We start from the raw sequence: 7,255 nt of genomic DNA on the forward strand, positions 1-7,255 counted from the left end.
ACAGTAGTCCAGCTGGCCCAGGTGAAAAAGCTAAACCCGGCTAGAAAAGTAATGAAAGCGGGGCTGGGAATATGGCCTAGTGGCAAGAGTGCTTTCTTCGAAAAGTAATGAAAGCAAAAAGGCCAGTGGATGTGGCTCAAGTGGAAGAATACTCGCTTAGCAAACATGAGGTCCTAAGTTCAAACTTCAACTATTCATGGAATAAAGCATTAATATCTAGAATGTATAAAGGGCTCCACAAAGTAAGCACCAAAAGAATAAACCAATTAATGAAAAGGTGAGTTGAACAGACAGTTCTCAAAAGAACAAATACAAAATGGCCAATAGTTACATGAGCAAATGTTCGACATCCGTAGCCATAAAGGAAATGCAAATCAAAACGACACTTAGATTCCATCTCAGCCTAGTCAGAGTGGTCATTATCAAGACAATTAACTGAAAACAGAGGTGATGAATGCCCCTCAGAACTGCCGTGTGCTCCTTCTATCACACATTGTGGCACTAACTGAGGGAATGTAAGTTGGCATACGAGAGACACCTGCACACCACCATTACAGCAGCACTAATGACAACGGCCCAACTATGGGCACAGCCTACCTTGGGGTCTGACCACTGATGAGTGGGTAAGGAAAATGCAGCACATATACACAATGTAGTATGGTTCTGCCATACTAGAAGAATGGAATTACGTTGTTCACAGGAAAACAAGTGGGCCTGGAAATCACGTCAAGTGAAATAAGCCAGGCTGAAAAAGAAATGCTGTATATTCTCTCTCACACAAACAGAATCTAGACCAAGTAAAAACAAATAAATGCATTACCAAAACAGGAGGGCAGAGGATGAAAATAGATGGTAAGGGGACAAACACCAAAAACAAAGTGTTCTATATGCATGTTTAAAAAGTTTGATTCATGGGAATGAGGGAGGAGGTAACAAACAGTACAGGAAATGTACCCAAGGCCTAAGTATGAAACTGTAACCTCTCTGTACATCAGTTTGACAATAAAATAAAAAAAATTTTTTAAAGTTTGCTTCAATGCTGTTAGCTCACAGCTGTGATTGTCATTATTCAGGAGGCCAAGATCAGAGGATCCCAGTTTGAGGTCAGCTCAAGCAAGAAAGTCTGTGAGACTCTTACTTCCAATAAACTACCAAAAAAGCCAGAAGTAGAGCTGTATGTAGCCTTGAGCAATGGCCTTGAGCAAAAAAGCTCAGGGACAGAACCTAGGCCCTGAATTCATGCCCCAAGACACACACACACACACACACACACACACAAGAAAGAAAAAGTTTGCTTTAATAAGGGAGTGGGAGATTAAAAAGTTATAGGGTAAATTTGACAAAGTATATTCTATTCACATATAACACAATGAAACCTCTTTGTACAATTATTATACACAAATATAAAAGAGGAAACAAACCAGTTTGTATCCTGTGCATGCTAGCTTACACCTGTAATCCCAGCGACTGGAGAGGCAGAGTCAGGAGGATCACGAGTGAGACTCCAGCATGGGCAGAGATAGGGACTCAAAAAAGCAAGCATCATAAAGGGGCTGGAAAGACCCTAGATCAAATGACAGAGCCTGCAGCTCCTGGGCACACAGCCCTGGGGTTGGTCCCCAGACACCAAAAAATAACAGCCACCCATGACAACAACGTGTCTTCCTGAGACTGCTCCTGGCTCACCGCACGTGGGCACGCTGCCGGCCTGGCCGTCCGCAGGAGGGCGTGGGGCAGGCAGAACACCAGCTATTTAACTTCCTTCTCTTGAATCAAAATAGCCAGTTTACCATATTTTCTCATTTTTCCTCCATGGTACCACTGAAGATCAGGAAGCATTTCATGCTAGAACTCCACCTTGCTGAAGAGCAAGGGGAAATGGCGCTAGCACCTAAACAGAGTACTTCTGAAGCACGTACCTGTAACCGGGTATGAGAAAGCCGGGTGTCAGCCACCTGGAGGGGACTGGAGGGCCTGGAGCGGTGAGAAGGCCCCGTGTCTGGCCCCGGTGCACCAGGGGCACCCAGGGGCAGGACCTTGGCCGGGTGTCACCTGCGGCTCCAGCCTTCCGGCCACTCTCCCTGCTTTCTGTGTCTGGTCTTCTGCCATGCTGGCTTCACACACACACACACACACACACGCGCGCGCGTGCCTCTGAGGGGTAAAGGCTGTGGGGACCAGCCTCCTGAGCCTCCCCACATGCCCTGTGGAGGCCGAGCGGGGCCCCCCGGGCTGTCCTCTCCAGGTTCCCCAAGGACGAGCCACGGGGCTGGGAAGGCCCAGGGTCCGGTCCCAGTGGAAGTGGGCGTCTTTGGTCAACACTTGCAATATTCTAGAACACCATATACTGTGCTGGTGGAGGCCAAAGGTCCGGGTCCCGCTGTGCTCCCCAGGGGGCAGTGCCCCCCAGTCCCGCCCAGCCTCGAACGGGCGCAGGGGAGCCCCTGGGAGGCGGGTCGGTCCTCACGTGCACACGAGCACACCGAGCAAGGCTTCCCCACCGAGACGGAAACCTCCCCGGCCCTGCTGGACACGGGCGCTTTTTAGGAACGAAGGGAAATCCTCCCACTTTTGAGCCATGATTTTGTCAATTCTACAGAATTGCGTGTAACTTTATAAATATTCTTTTTTTTTTTAAGAAATGCAACGCGGGCTGGGGATATAGCCTAGTGGCAAGAGCGCCTGCCTCGGATACATGAGGCCCTAGGTTCGATTCCCGAGCACCACATATACAGAAAACGGCCAGAAGTGGCGCTGTGGCTCAAGTGGCAGGGTGCTAGCCTTGAGCGGGAAGAAGCCAGGGACAGTGCTCAGGCCCTGAGTCCAAGCCCCAGGACTGGCCAAAAAAAAAAAAAAAAAAAAGAAATGCAACGCTTTATTGTTGCAGCAACACTGATAAATGTGCCCCATTCCCAGCTGGGGCGATCCCTGGCCCTTGGTCCTGGACCTTGTGGAACACAGGAAGAAAAAGCAAAATCTCTAAGCAGAGCTAGAAAAAGGCTTCTGGGACTGATGAGGTTTAGGGGTCACCTGGGACCAAGGGTTCAGCAAGGTCAGGACACCTCAGTCCACCCAGCTGAGGACACTTAGGACTTGGGTTTAAGGTTATGTTATGTCTACTGGGTTCTAAACTGGGGTGGGGTCCAGAGAAGCCTTAGTCCAGGTTTAAGATTTGAGAAGGCCCTTCCTGGGCCTCAGCTTTGCGGTTGAGCATGGAGGACGACTGAGCCCCGGATTTGGTTAAGAGAGTATCGCTGTTTCCACCATTGGTGATTTGCCGTGGATACTCTGAACTCAAACTCATTTGAGAGTTGGATATAGGTGGCTCTGGGTTGGAAATTCGGGGCTGGGGAAGACTTTGGTCCCTAGGTAATAGGGGTTTGGGTATGAGGGACATCCTCGTTTTGGACTGGGATGTCCTATTTTCCAACTAACAAGGGGCTCTAGGCTCCTATTTTAAAGAATGGGAAAGGGCCCTGGGGTCTTGGGTATGGGTTTAGGGGTGTGAGATGCTCAGCTTCCGAATCCATTTGCCGCGCACCTAGGATCCAGCTTCCTGTTCCTGTCCCAGTGCCTCAAGTAGCAGTCCCATTGGTGTCCGCTTGAGACCAGTGCTTTCCATCTTGTTCTCAATCTTGTTTTTAAGGTTGCGCAGGCGCAGGGAGGCATGCACCAGGATCAGAAGCACTGGCCCGGCCATGCTGAGCAGGAAGGTGCAAGCGCCTCCCACAGCGCACAGAACCAGGAGGCCGACGGCAAGTGCAGCAGCCAGGCAGCCAGCACGCGGGGCTCCGCAGCCCACACCAGCACGCCCAGAGACACAAGGACTGTCGACACACTCAGGAGTGTGTACAGAGGACGCAAGTACCCGCCAGAGCGAGGCCGATGCCGAAGCAGAGAAGGTAGTTGGTTTGGTAGTAGAGGAGATTGTTGATGACACGGTGGCACCATCGCTGAGGGTCGTGTGGATCCGGAGCCGCCAGACGCGCTGACCCCAGAACAAAGTCGTCGAAGGCTCGCAGCGGTGGCAGCCGTACCTCCGACATCCTGCCGGTTGCCCTATAAATATTCTTAAAAGGTAGAGTTTTGTAAATATTTAATATTGTAATTTGATTTTGAATTGTAACGTCAAGCATTCTCTTTTGGGGGGATTATGTTTTATTATATTGTTAAAAAAAGGAAAAATTGTACATTTTAAGTATGTTTTTATGAGTAAATTTAATGTACTGAAAATAAAAAGTTCACACACACACACAAAAAAAAATAAAACTGTACTAGATTATGCCAGAAGATCTCCAAGCTAGGGTGCCACTCACTAATGTGGAGACGACACTTATGACGTCACTGTAATGGGAAACATTTCATTCTAAAACAAATTTCCTGTTATCTATAGCTCTGAAGGTTGAAAGATATATTGTTGGTGGTGGTCCTGGGGCTTGAACTCAGGGCCTGGGTGCTATATTGGAGCTCTTCAGCTCAAGGCTAACGCTCTACAGTTCTACACTTGAGCCACAACACCACTTCCTACCTGGTGGTTAACTGGAGATAAGAGTCTCACAGATTTTCCTGCCCAGGCTGGCTCTGCATCGTGATCCTCAGATCTCAGCCTCCTGAGTAGCTAAGATTACAGGTGTGAGCCACCTGTGCCCAACCGAAAATATTTTTTTCCCACCAAAAAGCTGGAAGTAAAGCTGTGGCCCAAGTAACCCTGAGCACAAAAGTTCAGGGACAGCACTCCAGATCTGAGTCCAATCCCCAGGACCATCACACACACACACACACACACACACACACACACACACACACACGATATTTTTTTCCCCTGAGATGAGATGGTACCCAAATATAGGATTGCAAGTGGCAAAACAGGACAGAAATCAAATTTTTCCATGTTCATCTGTGGGTGAGTTTTTAGTACAAATGCAGGGGACTTAAAGCATTAATGCAAGTCTATGAGTTTGAGTGGACAAGTTCCAGCAGTTCAATCTTACAACAACAATAAATAAACCTGTTAAATCTTTCTGCCTCCCCCCCAAACTAATAAATGTTAGTCCTATAGTCAGAGAAAAACCTAATTGAGCAAAATTAGCCAAGAATAGATACATCGAGAGGTTACGTAAAGATGAAGTGAGAAGTCTTGAGAAGTGTCATTTCTCCCAAACGTGATTTGCAGATGTGAATTTTTAAGTGCCAGTGGTTTTGTTGCTGCTCACAAAGGCTGGCCTGGCCTTCTGTTCCCATTATGGCTGGAGGTATTCCTCCTGCACTGACCATCTCCGGTAGCACCTTAAGCCCTGTGCAAAGCAATGAACTGACCAGAGCTCAAGCACAAGCAGGCCAACTCAGAGAAACCAACACTAGAGGTCAGAGCACTGCCGGGGCCACAGCAGGAGATGAAACTCCAGGAAGAAGCCTGAGGCTTCAGAGAGGCCAAGGGTCACCCTAGGAAGGAGGGGTCTAGAAAAGGGGAGGGTTTTGTTTTTGTTATTGGTAGGACTTAAACTCAGGGCTTGGGCACTGTCCTTGAGCTCTTCTGTTTAAGTCTACCTCTCTACCACTTTGAGCCACAGCGCCACTTCCAGCTTTTTCTGTTTGTGTGGTACTGAGGAATCGAACCCAGGTCTTCATGCATGCCAGGCAAGCACTCTACCACTGAACCATATTCCCAGCGGTTAAATGGAGATAAGAGTCTCAGAGACGTTTCTGCCCAGGCTGGCTTTGAACTGCAATTCTCAGACCTCAGCTTCCTGAGTAGCTAGGATTACAGTCATGAGCCACCAGCACCCAGCTAACAATCTTCATATAAAGGAATCCAGGCTAGACATAGTAGTACACACCTGTAATCTAAGCACTCAAGAAGTGAAGGCAGGAAAATGACGAACTTGAGGAACCTGGGATGTATAGGTAAATCCTGTCACCAAAAAAGAGTGGGAAAGAGAGAGAAATAACAAAAATCCTGACATTGCAAACTATCACAATATCCTGAATACAACCTCAAATTAATATTTAACAAGAATATTGCCCAAAACAGTATGGGATGAGGAAAGTGAGAATAAGTGAGGAAATCAATCGATTAAAATACTGTATACCCATGTGTGGAATGCCAAAGTGAAATCCCTTTGAATAATTAACATACACTAAAAAAAAAAAGACAGGAATGTAAAACAGGTCAGGGGTGGGGGTTGGGGGGAGGGGAAAGTTAATAGTGGGAAGGGAAGGGGAAAGGGAGAAAGGGAAGAGGGCTGAAATATTTTGTCTTGCTGGTACTGGTGGCTCACACCTGTAATCAGGAGGCTGAGATCTGAGGATCTGGGTTCAAAGTCAGCCAGGGTAGGAAAGTCTGTGAGACTCTTATTTCCAACTAACTACCAGAAAACCAGGAGTGGCACTGTGTCTCAAAGTGGTAGAGTGCTAGCCTTGAGCACAAAGAAGTTCAGGGACAGCGCTCAGGCCCTGAGTTCAAGCCCCATGATTGACACAAAAAAATTAATTTATTAATTTTAAAAAGATCATTTATTCCCTATCCCCCATCAGCCAACCCTAGGCAGGCACTTAAAGGGGGTGGGGGTGTCACTTGAGATGTTACTTAATATTCCAGGTTTTATTTTAATCTGTAAAATAAATGTTACTTCTCACTTATCAAGTAGCCCGGGGCAGCAACGTTTCCCCCTTGGGGAAGGTGCCGCCCACTAGTGAGTCTGGGGCCCAGGCGGGGTGCAGGGAATTGGGACTGCTGTGCGGGACAGCTGAGGCCCCTCCCCCGCCCAGCAGCCTGCAGACAGTGGCATGAGCTGGGCTCAGGACACACGGGACACAGGGGTTCTCCTGGACCCCCTTCAACCGCAACCAACGCTTTGTCATGTGACAGGGTGACAGGGTCTCTCTGAGAGCACAGGGGGCCAGGCCCAGAGGAGGCAGGCAAGGATGTGGAGAGAGCACAGGAGGAGGGGTCAGCCCTGGAGCCTGGCTTTCCTCCCCCTCCCCCGGGCCAGCATGGGGACAGGTCAGGGCACTGGTCAAAGGGGCGGCGGGACAGGAAGGAGTCTCACTCCGTCAGTGCCTGTGCATTTGGAAGGGTGGATTCTATCTGGAAGCAAACAGGATGTCCCCCACTGCAGTGGAGGAAAAGGGGGCGGGACTACCGGTAGAGACAGATCATGAGGCCTGTCTTTGGGCAGCTCCCTGGGCACAGTGGATGGGCGCCATGTGGGGCAGCTGGACACAGAAATCCCCCAAGGTGCTACCCCAGGGTCCA

General features: G+C 48.9%; 1 pseudogene; it reads right to left on the reverse strand.

Moving 5' to 3' along the window:
- Positions 1 to 3,541: 3,541 nt before the first annotated feature.
- LOC125352424 lies at positions 3,542 to 4,046 on the reverse strand (annotated as a pseudogene).
- Between the last annotated feature and the right edge of the window lie 3,209 nt (positions 4,047 to 7,255).

The sequence above is a fragment of the Perognathus longimembris genome, chromosome 6 (assembly GCF_023159225.1).
Source record: "Perognathus longimembris pacificus isolate PPM17 chromosome 6, ASM2315922v1, whole genome shotgun sequence".
NCBI lineage: Eukaryota > Metazoa > Chordata > Mammalia > Rodentia > Heteromyidae > Perognathus > Perognathus longimembris.